The following is an 18285-nucleotide window of genomic DNA, read 5'->3' on the forward strand; positions in this document are numbered from 1 at the left end:
AGCCACAACAACATTCCTAGGCTTTGGCTTCACCCGCGCGTTAAGCCCCGTTCACACAGCAAAACATGCTCGGGCTAAGATTGTTCGATCCTGTGTCTTGCGTCATGCTAAGTTAACCCCACAACATAACCAGTGGCTGATTATTTGAGCAAGAGATCGACTTTCATCAACTGAACTATTTTTCGCCGGAATGGAATGTATTACGTCGACTTTCAAAACAAATAACAATCTATTTCTGAATAAATAATGCATGCGAACAGTGGCTGCTCAAGTGAGCAAGAGATCGAGTTTTGTTAACTGAACTATTTTTGTTGGTGTGGAATTTATTTGATACCGACCTTCACAACGAATAAATACCGACCTTGAAAACAAACAGCAATCTATTTCCGAATTCATTATGTATGACGACCTCCAAACAAATAACAATCAATTTCTTGTGGACGATTCGAGCTTTCTTTCTTTCTTTCTTTCTTTATTTGGTGTTTAACGTCGTTTTCAACCGTTCAAGGTTATAATTATCGCGACGGGGAAAGGGGGAAGATGGGATAGAGCCACTTGTTAATTGTTTCTTGTTCACAAGAGCACTAATCAAAAAATTTGCTCCAGGGGCTTGCAACGTAGTACAAAATATTACCTTACTGGGAGAATGCAAGTTTCCAGTACAAAGGACTTAACATTTCTTACATACTGCTTGACTAAAATCTTTACAAACATTGACTACATTCTATACAAGAAACACTTAACAAGGGTAAAAGGAAAAACAGAATCCGTTAGTCGCCTCTTACGGCATGCTGGGGAGCATCGGGCAAATTCTTCCCCCTTACCCGCGGGGGGTACGATTCGAGCTAGCAATTGTTATAGGCCTACTTCTGACGTCAACAAACGTGAGCTCGTCACAAGCTTTGACATCTTTATAAAAACAATTTTATTTTGATTGTGGCATGTTATGGCATATCATTTTTACTGACGACATTTCCTCTTTAAAACAATAAACAAAATCACTCCTTGCTGTTGTTATGAATGAGCTTCAATGCTGTTATGAATGACATCATTCTCATTACATATTTATGAATCAATCTTTCTTGATTGTAGTGGTGAGCAATTCAGACCCACGTCGCAACAACAAAAAACAAATTCAAAGCAAATTTACATCGCATAAAGATTTAAAGCAATCACAAAACTATTCTCGGTCATCCAGATTTAGATGCTTAGATTACATAGGTTTTTCGTTCTTTGTATGTTTTTAGGTGTTGTTGTTTTTTTACATGTAAAGACAGAACTTCAGTGCGATGAACTTGACAGTTATTCAATTAATACTTTATCTATCTATTTATTCGTTTACCTATCTATTTATTTATTTACTTACTAATTTATCAATTAATGTATTCATTTATTCATCCATTCATTTAATATTCTTGTATTCATTTATTGACGTATCTTTGTATTTCTCTTTTTACATTCAGTCAAGTTTTGACTAAATGTTTTAACATAGAGGCGGAATCGAGACGAGGGTCGTGGTGTATGTGTGTCTGTGTGTCATTGTGTGTGTGTAGAGCGATTCAGAGTAAACTACTGGACCGATCTTTATGAAATTTGACATGAGAGTTCCTGGGCATGATATCCCCAGACGTTTTTTTCGATAATGTCTTTGATGACGTCATATCCCGCTTTTTGTAAAAGTTGAGGAGGCACTGTCACACCCTCATTTTTCAATAAAATTGATTGAAATTTTGGCCAAGCAATCTTCGACGAAGGCCGGGCTTTGGTATTGCATTTCAGCTTGGAGGCTTAAAAATTAATTAATGACTTTGGTCATTAAAAATCTGAAAATTGTAATTAAAATAATTTTTTTATAAAACGATCCAAAAATTTAATTACGTTCATCTTATTCTTCATCATTTTCTGATTCCAAAAACATATAAATATGTTATATTCGGATAAAAAAAACAAGCTCTGCAAATTAAAAATATAAAAGTTATGATTAAAATTAAATTTCCAAAATCGATGTAAAAACAATTTCATCTTATTCCTTGTCGGTTCCTGATTCCAAAAACATATAGATATGATATGTTTGGATTAAAAACATGCTCAGAAAGTTAAAACGAAGAGAGGTACAGAAAAGCGTGCTATGCAGCTCAGCGCAACCACTACCGCGCTAAACAGGCTCGTGAATTTCACTGCCTTTTGCACGAGCGGCGGACTACTGTCATTGTGACAAAATACAGTGCGTTCAGTTTCATTCTGTTAGTTCCACAGCTTGACTAAATGTAGTAATTTCGCCTTACGCGACTTGTTTTTTTTTAATCCGGCTGGCACAATGATACTGAGACTAGAGTCTGAGCGGTTTGAAAATCCTACAATCAAGATAGCAGAAGTCTTTTAGAGAGCCATGAGTGGTAATTTGGTACAGATTAGAACTCTTTCCATAACTTTTCATGCTTATTCTACGCAACTAGGAACATACCTGAGATGATCCTATATGGCTGATTAAGCCTTGAGGCCCTTCAGCAATGACTGATTAAATACGCAATTCCTTTTTTTAAGCTACTCGTGACGAACGTTCTGGGTTGGCTTACAAAACAAATTCGCAAAACTTGTCTAGTCGGTACACCCCTCCCCCTCCCACACACACACACACACACAAATAAATAAATAAATAAAAATCAACAGACGTCACTTCGTACAGCTGGGCTTCCAAAGAGTTAAAGTTCTAATAACCCAATCCCTGGCCAAACTTCACAGTTTGAAATGTCTATGAGCGCAGCAGTAGGATACGATTGAATGGCCATTATGAACGACACACTCCTCTTACTTGTACCTTGCAATTCAATGAAGCGAGATCGAGCTTAAGTCGTTTTTGACAGGTAGGGAAAGAAACGACAACTTACGTCAAACAGCTGAAGAATGCAAAGTAAAGGGCAACATAACAGCACCTGCTTGTTCACAGAGTCAACCGATCCGTCAGACGGCTTTGAAGTGACAAACCGAATGACTTTAAAGTGACAGGAATAAATTATGATCTAGCTTTCATTGTTCGTTTCTTGCAGTGACACACACAAAAGGTAATTCAATGATTTTTTTCATATCCGGACAAAAAAATAAATACGCAAATCCAACCATAATGGTCAATAGCAAACAGTTGTCTGTGTGTTGTGTTTTTATCCAGATGGGGGGATGTCTATTTATATAGCTGCCTTGAGGAAATTATAGGCGACAAGCTCATTAAATCAAGGGCCATTTTTGTTTAAATCCCGCACTTTCTTGGCGGTAAACACGGACAGCGGTGTCAGGTCACATAAGTACCCCCATTAATTTGCGAGCCGGTGGGGAATTGTATACCACCCCTAAGCCGGAAATGCGTCGACCTTGACGTTTCTCGCACACACACACACACACACACACACACACACACACACACATTCATTAACATGCAAGGAATATTTTCATCACTAAGGTTAAGACAAAGTACAAACCGAGACAACTGTACGCAATATGACATTCCATAGAAATCTGACTGAAAACTGCGCGTCATTGCCGATACCGTAATAATCCGTAAAATATCCGGAATGCTACATTGTTATTAAGTCATACTCAAAAATATATCCCCCTGTCTCTCTGGTCAGGCAGGTAGAATGAATACAAACATGGGGAACAAGGAGGTGGTAGCATAAGAGGGAAGAAGTGGTGGGGGGTGATGGGAGGGGGGAGTGCGGAGGGTTGAGTGGAAACTATAGTTTACAGGAAATGAAGCATTAGGATGGAGACCACGCGACCGAATAAAATCGTGTCTGTATTTTTCGCTCGGATGCCGCTTCTTTTGTGTGGACGTAGATGTGGACGTTGCATTCCAAATGATATGTTACAGAGGTCTTAGTTTTACGCTTTCCTACATAGGCGCACAACCAGCAAGGAACCTCAATTCACGAACCACAGCCTCGCCAGTACATGTACCAATGGGACCAAAGGCAACCAGAACACACACACACACACACATATACAAACGCACGCGTAAACAGGCACGCCAGCGCACACACTGCGAGAGAGACAGACACAGTAAGACTGAGCATTACATTAAACCCGTTTTTCTGTTGACCATAATCCTCCGTGTACGTATATTTCTTCAAGGAAACCTATCAAGACAAACAAGAACAAGTCGCGTAAGGCGAAAATACAATATTAATTTAGTCAAGTAGCTGTCGAACTCACAGAATGAAACTGAACGCAATGCCATTTTTCAGCAAGACCGTATACTCGTAGCATCGTCAGTCCACCGCTCATGGCAAAGGCAGTGAAATTGACAAGAAGAGCGGGGTAGTAGTTGCGCTAAGAAGGATAGCACGCTTTTCTGTACCTCTCTTTGTTTTAACTTTCTGAGCGTGTTTTTAATCGAAACATATCATATCTATATGTTTTTGGAATCAGGAACCGACAAGGAATAAGATGAAAGTGTTTTTAAATTGATTTGGACAATTTAATTTTGATAATAATTTTTATATATTATTTAATTTTCAGAGCTTGTTTTTAATCCGAATATAACATATTTATATGTTTTTGGAATCAGCAAATGATGGAGAATAAGATAAACGTAAATTTGGATCGTTTTATAAATTTTTATTTTTTTTTACAATTTTCAGATTTTTAATGACCAAAGTCATTAATTAATTTTTAAGCCACCAAGATGAAATGCAATACCGAAGTCCGGGCTTCGTCGAAGATTACTTGACCAAAATTTCAACCAATTTGGTTGAAAAATGAGGGCGTGACAGTGCCGCCTCAACTTTCACGAAAAGCCGGATATGACGTCATCAAAGACATTTATCAAAAAAATGAAAAAAACGTTCGGGGATTTCATACCCAGGAACTCTCATGTCAAATTTCATAAAGATCGGTCCAGTAGTTTAGTCTGAATCGCTCTACACACACACACACACACACACACACACACACACACACACACACACCACGACCCTCGTTTCGATTCCCCCTCGATGTTAAAATATTTAGTCAAAACTTGACTAAATATAAAAAGTGGACATAATTCCCTTTTTTGTTTGTTTGCTTGCTTAACGCCCAGCCGACCACGAAGGGCCATATCAGGGCGGTGCTGCTTTGACATATATAACGTGCGCCACACACAAGACAGAAGTCGCAGCACAGGCTTCATGTCTCACCCAGTCACATTATTCTGACACCGGACCAACCAGTCCTAGCACTAACCCCATAATGCCAGACGCCAGGCGGAGCAGCCACTAGATTGCCAATTTTAAAGTCTTAGGTATGACCCGGCCGGGGTTCGAACCCACGACCTCCCGATCACGGGGCGGACGCCTTACCATTAGGCTAACCGTATCGGTTCATATTTCCCTTCCCTCACACCAATCGATTATGTACATCCCTGCAACTGCAGGTGTACCGGTAACGAAAGTACACCTTTGGACCAAGCATTGCGGGTGGCCTTTTATGAGAGGGATTTAAGGTCAAATGAATAGATATACAGCAAAATATATCATTGATATGAAGGCATTCGCTCGTCGGAGGGGTCGAATACGACACGGACCTCTGTACAACATGTTCCCAAATCCAAAGACGGGGAACAATCACTATTTTTAGCTGGTGTACTATCGGTTTTCCGTCAGTTTTTCTGTTATCGCCAGATTGCTTCCAAAAGAAACTTAATGTCATACGCCTGTAGCACAGAACGTTCCCCAAACTGTCTGGTATTTCTCACATTACAATCTCTCTCTCTATCTCTCTTTTAATTCACGAGGTCAACCCCCTCTTTTATATCCCAACGAAATGAATCCAGCGCCAAGTCAGTCAAGCATGAAGTCTACAACAAATGTTGCATGGCTGGAATGTCTAGTCGTGTTGTTTCAAGCGTAAGGGAGAGAAACTGACAACCGTCACGTAAGTAACGCGACGAAATGTGTCACTGTCAAGATTTGAGGGGGACAAATTTTCGTTTCCGCTGTAGTTTTTTTCTCTCTCTCTCTTCCAGTTGTTTTGTTAATCCTGGTTAATAAATCTTGTTCAAAAACTCATTCTGAAAAAAAACTGTCACTTTATATCTCTCTACTTTTTGTTTTAAGCCTGAAACGCTTATGTCGCCTCGTATACTTTAGTCTATTTAAACACAAAATAAAAAGAACAGTCACTTTTATGTTTATTTTTCTATTTTAATAAGCTAAACACGCTCAGGTTGTATCGTATGTTTTTGGTTTGTTTAAAATGTCACTTATAACCCTTTCTTTTTTTTAAGCCAGACATGCTCATTTCGTTTTGAATAGCTCATTTTGTCTTGAATATATATTTTGGGTTGAAAAACAAAGGAATTGTGTACTCACCGATACAAGGACAACACAATAATACGAACTTTCGCTTATAAAAGCTTCATCAGGTAACAACAACAAAGAACAACAAAAAACAAAAGCACCACTGACAGAACGAACACGGACAAGGTTGGACAAGATGTTGTTGATATTTTGGGTTGTTTGAACACAGTATAAGAAGGACTGTCAGTGTCACTTTTGAATTTTTCCATTTCTTCTCTTTACGCCGAACACGCTTTGGTTATCTAATCTTCTTTATTTGAGACAACTTGAAACGTTATCCGAGAAGAAATGTTACATGTGTAAAGCTGTCTCGCATATTTTTGTGTTTGTTTTCACATATATATATATTATTATACTAGATGATTACCCGCTTCGCAGGGTGGATCGCGAGACGGAGTATGCAGCGTGGCGGTTCGCACCGGCTTCGCCGGGATGATCGCGAGACGGAGTATGCAGCGTGGCGGTTCGCCGGCTTCGCCGGGTTAGAGCACGTGTTGACGTGATTGACGCCACACGAAGGAAGGGAGATAAACGCGCAAAACACTGGAGAAGATAAGGAAGAGTTACTGGAAATGGATCAACAGAAAAACCAAAATCGGTTCACCGCGCCGAGCTTAAAGCACGTGTTGAAAATTTTCATCGACCAGATTGTGTCCGGGGTCTACCTGAATATGCCCACCAAATTTGAAGCAGATCCATCAAGAACTTTGGCCGTGCATCGCGAAGTGACAGACAGACAGACACACACAAGCCGTATATAGATATAGATAGATAGATAGATAGATATTCAAAAAAGAAGTGTCCTTTGAACATTAATTGTATGTTGCCTTATCGGGATACATTCTAGTTTGTCTTAACATGCAATTGAAGCAGACCATAATTATAACTTACGAATAAAACAAAACAAAACTAACAAGAAAGGTTTGTTTATGAAAGGTTTAATCATAGAAAAAACCGAAACATTCACCAGTGCTCTACCTAGTGGTCTTCATTGTGGACAGACATACACACATGTCTTATCAATGACATTTTCATTATCAAAACAAAACTGATGTGATATATGGTAATTGTCCTTGGAGAAAAGAAGAGTGGAATTACCAGAGGTTATGTACAGCAAATCCTCCAAAACATGGTCCCAAAAGAGAGGAAGTCTTCAATCGAGGGTTCTTAATAGGAAGGTTCCTCTGTACCCATAAAGTATTTGTCGCACATCCCAGGCAGGTTGTATGTGTGTGTTCGGGGGGGGGGGGGTTGTTAAGAGTGTGTGTGTGTGTGTCAGTGTGTGTGCATGTGTTGTACAACGTGTGTGTGTGTGTGTGTGTGTATGTGTGCATGTGTTGTACAACGTGTGTGTGGTGGGTGTGGATGGTGGTGGTGAGTGTGGGTTTGTGTCCTTCATTTTTATCAGTATTTCCTATAAAAGCGTGTTGACATAATTATTGGCACCGGACCGGCCAGCACACTTTCACGCCATAACTTATTTCAACAGTAACGTTCCAGCGCCAGATCCCTCCCCCCACCCCCCTTCCTCCCCTGTCAAGGCCACCGCCCCCCCCCCCCCCCCCACACTCTTAAATCTTCTTTTGTCATGCTTGTCATAGCGTCTGTAATTGTAAATGCATCTCCATTATAAGACTCACTCCCTCTGATTATAACGACTTTATATTTTGGAGATTGTGTGCAAGAGGGTAAGGGGGTCCACCACTATGTTGACACGTGCCCAAAACCAACGTGCAGACGCCAGTACCTCTGAGGTCAATGTCTCCTCTCTTTCAGGGTCGCAGGAATACAAACTCGCCCCCCTCCCCGAACCATGGCGATGCTTTGTGCTCTTACCTGTAAATCGCTCGGGCGGAAAATGTATGAAGGGGTGAAAAATGCCAGAGAGGCGCCGTCCTTCTCAGTCGTATCACCAATCGTTTGCACTACCACTCACCTGGCCAGGCTTTTATAATGGAACCGGGCTTTTTCAGATGACAGATGTTCTGTTTACCTCTGGAACTTTTCCCCAAAAAATAAGACTCCATCCTTTTATTTTATTATTTTATTATGTATGTACCCGTTTTGTTTTCCTAAAATAACTCATAACTCATAACTCATAACATTTTATTGATCCAACAAAGGAAATTAAATTGGTCATCAGCACATATAGGTCATTAATTAATAATTATAAAAGAATAAGAGAAGAAAATTCATAAAACCCATGATAACAACAACAAAAATATCTAAAGTAATACATGTTTACCTTGCCTTTTAAAGAACTGAATTTGTCTGGATTTGTTGAGGATGTACTATGGAGGTTCCACTGTACCTGTGATGAGAACTTCCTTTCACTTTGACACAAGCCAAAAGTCTACCCCATTCAGTGCACTGGGATATTCTATTTTATCCTACATACGTGAGAGAGACACCCGTGAGATAATAATCGTTCATATCACACGTGTGTATATCATGTAAATGAGGTCATGTCAAGCAAGTCTGGCAGGGACCTGTTTTTCCACTGCTTATGATGCCAAAGTCACCGAGACAAACGTCATTATAGAAAGAAAAAAAATTGCGCTCGCTAATTACCCTCGATGAATCTTTAGAACTAACACGTCACGCCACACTTTCAGAGTGACGTTTCTTTGCCTTGACGTAATAGATTGCACGAGGCTTTTAGAAGAGATCGAGGTTCCAAAACAAGCGTCTTCAATTTAGCTGCCTCGACTGCAGGACATTTTCAGTCAAATATACGTAAGTACAGTATGTAGGATAAACAGAATACTACATGGCTTCCTGTTCCGTACCAGATTTACACTCGTTGCTTTTTCAAATAGTGAACAGCTCGCTTTCGCTCGCACTCGCAGTTCAATATTTAAAAAAACAACTCGTGTAAATCTGGTACGACACAGCAAGCCATGTAGTATTCTCTATTTATTAATTGATTCAGCAGCTTGGCATAGGTTTTACACACAAAATTAATTCAAGAACAAAAAGGTTTGAAATGCCACTGTGCACAGGAGGCAGCCAGGCTGTTGGTTTCTAGTGTGTGTCCAAGTGAAGGGATGATTTCAGTCCATGTGGATGCCTGGACAGATCTGAGATGGACTGAGCCTTTAGAAAAAAGACTAGCCTAGGTGTGCCAACGCTTGATTAATAAATGTACATGACCTTTTGATCCAGAGACAACTGACAAACCCCTGTTCCATCAGCTTGTACCATGCCTCTGACAAGTCCCTTTTTTTCAAATTCGGAGTATGCAACTTGGAATTCAAAATAGTGTTCTTCTGAGCCAAAGCTCTATGGTCTCTCTCTGTCCCTGTTTCTCTGAGTTATGTTTCTCTCTCTCCCTTTTTTCTATCAGTGAGTATCAAATTCGGAGAGACTACAACACACTCTCACTCACTCATACTTTCTCTTTCTACAACACACCTATCCACGACACCAATGCTCTTTCTCTCATTTATCAATGATTACAAAAAAAATTTAAATATCATAAATAGGTCTTTGTTTCAGAGAGCAATGATTTTTGGCTCACGTAAGTGTAGCCTATGCGATCGTAACTTTGTCTGCTTGTGCGTGCGTATGGTATGTGCGTGCGTGTGTATGTCTGTGGTAGAAACTTTAACATTTCGTCATTTGAAGACGTCACATTATGACGTAAGAGGGTTAGACGTCACGCGAAGGAATTACTGAAAGTCTCGGTCATTGTTATTTTGAGCGGGCCGAGACTAGTTGGCAGTCGTGTCCCTGTAAGTAGGGTACATGCAGACAGACAGATCTAGATCTAGTGTCTCGCTTTCTTGCACAGTCACCTATGCTTACTGTGTGTGTGTGTGTGTGTGTGTGTGTGTGTGTGTATGTGTGACGGAGTGATTGAGTTTGTGTTACTGTTTGTCGATTTCTTACGTGAGCCTTGAAGGCTTCGCCTCTTGTTGGCTCACGTAAGTGTAGCCTATGCGATCGTAACTTTGTCTGTCTGTGCGTGCGTGCGTGCGTCTGTGCATGTGTATGTCTGTGGTACAAACTCTAACATTTGAAGACGTCACATTACATTGACGTCACATTATGACGTAAGAGGGTTAGACGTCACGCGAAGGAAGTACTGAAAGTCTCGGTCATTATTATTTTGAGCGCGCCGAGACTGGTTGGCAGTCGTGTCCTTGTAAGTAGGCTACATGCAGACAGACAGATCTAGATCTAGTGTCTCGCTTTCTTGCACAGTTTCACCTATGCTCTTTCTGTGTGTGTGTGTGTATGTGTGTGTGTGTGTGTGTGTGTGTGTGTGTGTGTGTGTGTGTGTGTGTGTGTGTGTGTGTGTGTGTGACGGAGTGATTGAGTTTGTGTTACTGTTTGTCGATTTCTTACGTGAGCCTTGATGGCTTCGCCTCTTGTTTTCTTTTTAATTCTGACATTGCTTGTCTCACCAGCAGTCACTTTGTTGTTTGTTGGTGTGTTTTGTTGTTGTTTTTGTTTTTTTAGATTATCATATATATATATTGGCACAAATATCGAAACCATCAGAAAAGTATCCACTCCCAATACCAAAAAGAAATCGTGTCTGACTCTCAAAGTGTACGTGACACTTTCACTTACTACTCTTTCCTTCTTTATCTTCACAAGATGACACACAGTCACCAACCTATCTTCTTGCACTTAGTTCACTGTTTCGCAAACACTTGAAGTAAGTCTTGTTTGACTAACGCATTGGTTGGAAGTAACTGTAAGTGCACAACCTTCAGGTTAGATGGCTCACAGCAAAGGAATGCTGTTTCATCACGGACTGAAAGTGCAAGGAAAAGAGCAGTGGGTACACCAGACTCCTTTCCATGACGCATGAAAGAAAACTTGCGCAAGGGAAGCAATCCAGTTTAATCAAACGTTGCCACAGAGGGGACGAGTTTTGGGCCCTCTTGAATTGTGGCTTTTACAATCTTAACTGTTCTCTTATGCGTTGAATAATATAGTCTCGAGTCAGGTGTTTGAAAATGCCTGAGCCTGAAGGCGGGTGTAACTTACACCTCAGTCTGCCTTAGAGATGAGGACGACAGTTGCCCAGATGGCCAGAATAGCGCGCTGCATTTTCCTGCATAGAACTAAGGCGCGTCTGCCGCGACGGTGCCTGAGCTAAACAATGGCGGGCAGTGCTGACAGCCCGGCAAACAGCACTGTTAACATTCCCCGTCCCTTCACCTCTCTCGCCACCAACCGCCCTACTGTGGCCTTGGTCTCATGCCTGAATAGCAATAGACATACCCTACATTTACAAAGATCTAAACTTTATACGTTAATTGGATCTGTGATCCAAACATGGCTTTAAGTCAATCGAGATGGAAGTTTATTCCACAAGCCCGTAGGGCGAGTGGAATAAACTGCCATCGAGATTGACCAAAAGGCATGTTTGGATCACAAATCCAATTTACATATATATGACTAAGTGCCAAAAGGTGCGCACGAAAAGCGGACAAAGGGGCTAAAAAATAAAAGTTGACAAACACGACTGATATTGTGATTTTTGTTAAGACAACAGATGCTGGAACCCAATTACGAAAAGAAAAGATAAATTTACCCAAATGATTTTACAAATAACGATAATTTTGTTCGTTATATCATTCAAAACGGCACTGAGTCATAGCATTAAGGTTATCTCGCACGTTTTTAAAGCTAGGGCTTTGAAACTTGGCACACAACCAAAGTATAATGACCTCCAGGTATGGTGCACATCACATTAAACAACATTGAATTTCAAGGTCACAGCGAGGTTAAATTTCCTTTGCAAACTGGAAAATTGTCGTTGTCACGTCTTACATGTTTTAATACTAGATCAGTTAGACTTTACATACTTCACATACTTTCAGCATTTTTATAAAACCTCATTAAAAGTGACCTGCTGGTTAATCTTTGTCAAAGTTCAAGGTCACAGCGGGGTCACATCTGGTCCAAATGTGGAATATTTTCAATTTATTCAGCGCGTTTATAGCACGAGCTTTGAAAATACACACAGTTCTAGTGTATAATGTTCACACACGATTAAAGTCTGGTTGAAAAAGTCAAGGTCACAGCAGGTTCGCGTTGAGGTCAAACATATACATTTTTCAATGAGGTTTTCTCATATGTTTTTGAAGCTAGGGCCTTGAAACTTGGCACACTACGCAAGTTAAATTAAACCTCATCAAATTCCAAGGTCACAGTAAGGTTAAAGATCCTTTAAGGATATTTTCTAAAAAAGGTGACCGCCTGGTTAATGTTTGTCAAATTTCAAGGTCACAGCAGTGCCATCTGGCTTAAACTTTGAAAAATTGTCAATTTCTTCAACTAGTTTTATAGTGTTTGAAGTCATTCACACATGATGAAAGTCTGGTTGATAAAATCAAACGTCAAGGTCGCAGCGGGGTCGCATTGAAGTCAGACACATACAATTGTCATTTTCACGAACGCCTTTTAAGCAACACCTTTGAAACTTCACACATTCCAAAGTTTTGATGTTGTTTGGTTATAATCAAAGTGTGGTCAATTTCCATGATTGAGAGCACTCAGAGGGGTCAAGTTGAGGTCACACAAAAAGTGATAATCTTTATAAGACTCACGTTTGCTGCTATTGCTCACTTGACATTGGTGAAAGTGCTTATTTTATAATTGTTGATCTTGATGTTTTGACTAATTAATATTACCAGGATCAACCATACCAGATTTCAAAGTCCAGAAGTTGTCAAACCTCAAACCTGTTGGAAGTTTCAAAGATTTAAGCATCAACAAATTTCTATTTGATTTGACCTTAAATAACAGATTTGACCTTAAATCTTAAAACAGATCAACCAGACTTTGGTTTTATATAAATTGAAGTTCAATACAATTTCCTTTTTTTTTTTACCCACGCGAGACCCTGCTATGACCTTCACATTTCTCAAGGATCAACCTTGAATTCTCCATGTTGAACAATCATTAAGCAAAAGCGTTGTTTGAAGTTTGAAGGTTCTAGCTTCAAAAATCTCTGAAAAAATATGTTTCATCCGTTTTCTGAACCACATGTGACCCAGCCGTGACCTTGAAATCTGACAAGGGTCAACAAGACTTTTACCATGCATGGGGGCGATTAAACCCCAAATGTGTGTGAAGTTTCAAGGTTTGAACTTAAAAAACGTCTGAGAAAAATATACATTTTCCTTTTTGGACAATGTGTTGCACGCAAGACAACACGACAAACGCTCGTGTTATCATTCTTTTACTTTAAGGTCGACTTGCGTGCCCGCTCTTTCGCTAATCTCAATTAAAATTCATCTTGGAAGTTCGGTTTTATTACGCTTTTAATTAAGAAGATTAAACTAAGACAACAAATAGTTAGTTTTACCCATTAAACTCGATAAGGTAGTGACATTTTATGTTGAACGCAAGATGGTGTCGCACGCAAGATCTGAAAAGATGTTGACGACATAATTTCAACACTTGATAGCGCATTCGTGGTTCGTGATTTCTTCACAAATTTTGAACACAGAATGTGTCACGTGGTTCCGTAGATGAAGTAGATCTTTGTACATGTAAATTTTGTTTTTAAAAGAAAATAACCGTTAATTACCGAACATTTTGTCGCACGCAAGATATGACGAAATTTTCAAATCGTTTTCAAAAATGCTGTTCAAAAGTTCTGCAGTCTTTGCTGGATTACTTGAAAGACAGCAGTTTGATACACCGTTATCGCTTGACGTGTCGACATCAATTCCAGAGTTTTTGAAAAAGAAATTTAGTAAATATCTGCGATTGAAAAATGTATGCCGTGATGACGACACATCTTGCGTGCGACACCTTAAAATTCGGTTATCGAAAAAAAAAATTTCTCTCGAGATTTAGATTTGACGTTTGGTCTCGTCTGTAAAGCGATGTTTCAGGCATTCAATCAAACTAAATGCAATTCATTTGTGCTTCTTGTTATTTTTCTGTGGCATATTCAAAACACGAGGTATCACGATGTCCTTTTTCAGATGGCCGGTTTTGGCGTTATTTTTGACTTTAAACAAAGATAACTTCAAAACCGTTCAAGTCAGACACACGAAATTATGTCCACTATCTCTTCGCACATTCATCCACACACACACCAATTTTCAGCAGACACACGTTTTTAGAAACATTTTTATTGTAAAACAAAGTCGTCTTCTGTTCTGTGAGCACCTTTTGGCACTTAGTCATATATATCTCGACATTCACTGGTCTTAGGGTTTTTTGTTTTCAAAGAAGAAAGAAACTTGCTTAAACACGGACCACTTCTCCGTGCAAAATCAACAAACCTAATCACTCGCATTCCACCTCAAGGTCTCGGCCAACCAAGACTATGGCATACTCGTAGCAAAGCCGGCGAATGGTACCGTAAACCAAGAATAGTGACGTAAGAGAATAGAATGTCGTCTTTTGATTTGGAACGTGACGTGTTTCAGAACTTCTGGACAACTCGGATGGTCTTCTGCGTAGTGGTTGGCACGAGATTCTTTTTCTTCTCCGACAGTTCATCCTCCGATACTGTAGCAAAACGTTTCATCTTTTTTTCACTTTCGAGTATGCGGACGACTGAACTTGACCGCTAAAAAGTAGTCCTTTCGGAATCATTACGCCGAGTCTGAACATGAGGTCTGAACATTGTTTTTAGGCAGGATCTAAGTGAAAGCGAGGCTGTTCTTAGATATCTGTATACAGTCGAGAGAGAGAGAGAAATACATGTCGAGACATACTGGTTTTTAATACAAAATCTGGATTTAGCCAATTGAGTTTCAGTTCTGTAGTATTCTCCAGTTCATATTGTTCTACACTAGAAATAGAATATGAAAGCTTGTGCGCATGATTTAATCATTGCAGACGTTCATCTCCTTTGAAACTTTAAACAAATTTGTGCCCAAAATAACTGATGATAAAATAGAAAACTGTGCGACAGAAAAGGCCTCAACTTCTTGCATTTTCAGAAAACATTTAACTGTTTTATAAATTATAGAGCCTGGGTTTAACTGTTTTTGATGACAAAACTTGTCTCCGACTGTGCCAAACAGGGGAGCAGGCCCCTAACTTCACATAATATAATTAATAAATCATGACACTTCGTCATACACTAAAGATGAATGTAACCTGCACATATGTCTCTTCGAAATCAAGAAACCAACACAAGCAAGTTGAACTGCAGACAGTGGATTTTTTTTTTATGTGGTCAGCATTCAATGCTCATGCCTGCTCTTAGTATTAGTATTACAGAACTATATAGGTATAACTTTGTGGGGTATCATTATAATAGCATTATTACATACACTATCAGCAAAGGTGTCTCAAACTGTCAAAACTCAAGGGAATAGACCTTTTCGGTATCTGAGCAGCTCTCGCGAGACACGCTCTTTGTTATGCTTCAAACATCGCGAGAACTTCGAACCTTCGCTTGTGCAGCTCGCACGAGATCGCTGTACCGCATGCTTTGCTATGCTCTGAAGCTTGCGAGAGATTACGAGAGCTTGGAATACCGATAGGGTCTATTCCAATTTTGTTATTTTTAGATTGTATAATTGGCGCATTAGTAACACGAACCCTGGCATGTGTGAGTGTCATGTGTGTGAATGTTTGTGTGTGTGGGGTGGGGGGGGGGGGTGAGAGAGAGAGAGAGAAAGTTTCAAGTCAATTTCCAGTGCTTCGTTTTTTCAAAATAAACCCGCAGAAAGCAGTTTAGCTTATTATTCAACAATTCGGAAGTTAGTGCAATTAGATTACATTCAAAACCTTCTACTTTCCTAACACAGTAGGCCTAGGCAAATGACTCATTGCTTCGAACTGCCCAGGCATACTTCAATCACGTCAAAGCAATGCCGAATGAACGTCGAAAGGCAATCACTGAATCAGACGAGAATCTAGGTCAGAGCAACTTGACCTGAAAGTGAGGCCACACGATTCGCATTCTTTCTTACGTAACTCAACAATCCCGTTAGCAGGATCGTAACAACACCATTTCTGTGTCTTTCGCGCAGTGAACTTCCTATCTGCTGTGAAAATCAAGTGACATTGAAGCACAGCAGCGCAATCGGTTTACCTCACGAACTAGGCAAGTTTCGCAGGTCACTCAGCGCAGACTTCGAAAGTCTGCAAAATCGTCAAAAGGTCCCAAACAAAACTTACCTTTTGTCAACTTCGAACACACCCAGACAGCTGTCGTCTGCTTCTACAAGTCCATCAGCCAAACACACACCGCCTCCACAGTGGCATACACTCACACACTCACACCACAAGAGCAAGAAGCGGGGAGAAGCGATGAGATTTAGACAGTCATGGCGAAAAATGGCCGCCCCGAAATGCGAGGAATTTCCCTGAGCATGACGTCATGATGGTGGATTCCGAAGTCTCGTGAGGGCGCGTTTGTTTGACTGTGTCCAACTGCTTACAACATGGACACGCGTAGTGTAGTGCTACCTCTCGAGTAAAACCTGTGTTTCAGCGACCTCGCCAAAACGTGATGAAACATTACTGTTCTTCTTTATAGCGAGGCAGAAGACCTCACAATAAACGAGTCACCAGTCAGTCACGGTTTGTAGTGCAGCAGCCGCTCGCAACTGCGGTGTCAGTTCGGCGGTCAATAGGCCTAATTATCTCAGGGCAATTTCTCATACTTGAGATAATAAAGTTAATTTGATTAGATTACATAGTTATTGTCTTTTTCTGTCGTTCGCGTCGTGGACGCCGACCCGCAGAGCCTCTCAGGCTAGCCGCTAAAACTAATATTACAGATCATTTGGACTGAGTTGTTATATTTAGTCAAGTTTTGACTAAATATTTTAACATCGAGGGGGAATCGAAACGAGGGTCGTGGTGTATGTGCGTCTGTCTGTCTGTCTGTGTGTGTGTGTAGAGCGATTCAGACTAAACTACTGGACCGATCTTTATGAAATTTGACATGAGAGTTCCTGGGTATGAAATCCCCGAACGTTTTTTTCATTTTTTTGATAAATGTCTTTGATGACGTCATATCCGGCTTTTCGTGAAAGTTGAGGCGGCACTGTCACGCCCTCATTTTTCAACCAAATTGGTTGAAATTTTGGTCAAGTAATCTTCGACGAAGCCCGGGGTTCGGTATTGCATTTCAGCTTGGTGGCTTAAAAATTAATTAATGACTTTGGTCATTAAAAATCGGAAAATTGTAAAAAAAAATAAAAATTTATAAAACGATCCAAATTTACGTTTATCGTATTCTCCATCATTAGCTGATTCCAAAAACATATAAATATGTTATATTCGGATTAAAAACAAGCTCTGAAAATTAAATATATAAAAATTATTATCAAATTTTTTTTTTCAAAATCAATTCAAAAACACTTTCATCTTATTCCTTGTCGGTTCCTGATTCCAAAAATATATAGATATGATATGTTTGGATTAAAAACACGCTCAGAAAGTTAAAACGAAGAAAGGTACAGAAAAGCGTGCTATCCTTCTTAGCGCAACGAATACCCCGCTCTTCTTGTCAATTCCACGTGCACTGCCTTTGCCACGGGCGGTGGAGTGACGATGCTACGAGTATACGGTCTTGCTGCGTTGCGTTGCGTTCAGTTTCATTCTGTGAGTTCGACAGCTACTTGACTAAATATTGTATTTTCGCCTTACGCGACTTGTTTTTATATTTAGTCAAGTTTTGACTAAATATTTTAACATCGAGGGGGAATCGAAACGAGGGTATGGTGTATGTGCGTCTGTCTGTGTGTGTGTGTGTGTAGAGCGATTCAGACTAAACTACTGGACCGATCTTTACGAAATTTGACATGAGAGTTCCTGGGTATGAAATGCCCGAACGTTTTTTTCATTTTTTTGATAAATGTCTTTGATGACGTCATATCCGGCTTTTCGTGAAAGTTGAGGCGGCACTGTCACGCCCTCATTTTTCAACCAAATTGGTTGAAATTTTGGTCAAGTAATCTTCGACGAAGCCCGGGGTTCGGTATTGCATTTCAGCTTGGTGGCTTAA

At 40.1% G+C, this 18285-nt stretch overlaps 1 protein-coding gene across 1 annotated transcript in view; it reads right to left on the minus strand.

Annotated features, from left to right (window-relative positions):
* The window catches only part of LOC138946270 (angiomotin-like protein 1), a 63464-nt gene extending 46825 nt beyond the window's left edge, over window positions 1–16639 (minus strand). The window contains exon 1 of the mRNA XM_070317812.1: window positions 16449–16639. The gene's annotated coding sequence lies outside the window, so the exon portion shown is untranslated. The remainder of the gene's footprint in view (window positions 1–16448) is intronic.
* Between the last annotated feature and the right edge of the window lie 1646 nt (window positions 16640–18285).

Source organism: Littorina saxatilis, linkage group LG13 (genome assembly GCF_037325665.1).
Source record: "Littorina saxatilis isolate snail1 linkage group LG13, US_GU_Lsax_2.0, whole genome shotgun sequence".
NCBI classification, from domain to species: Eukaryota; Metazoa; Mollusca; class Gastropoda; order Littorinimorpha; family Littorinidae; genus Littorina; species Littorina saxatilis.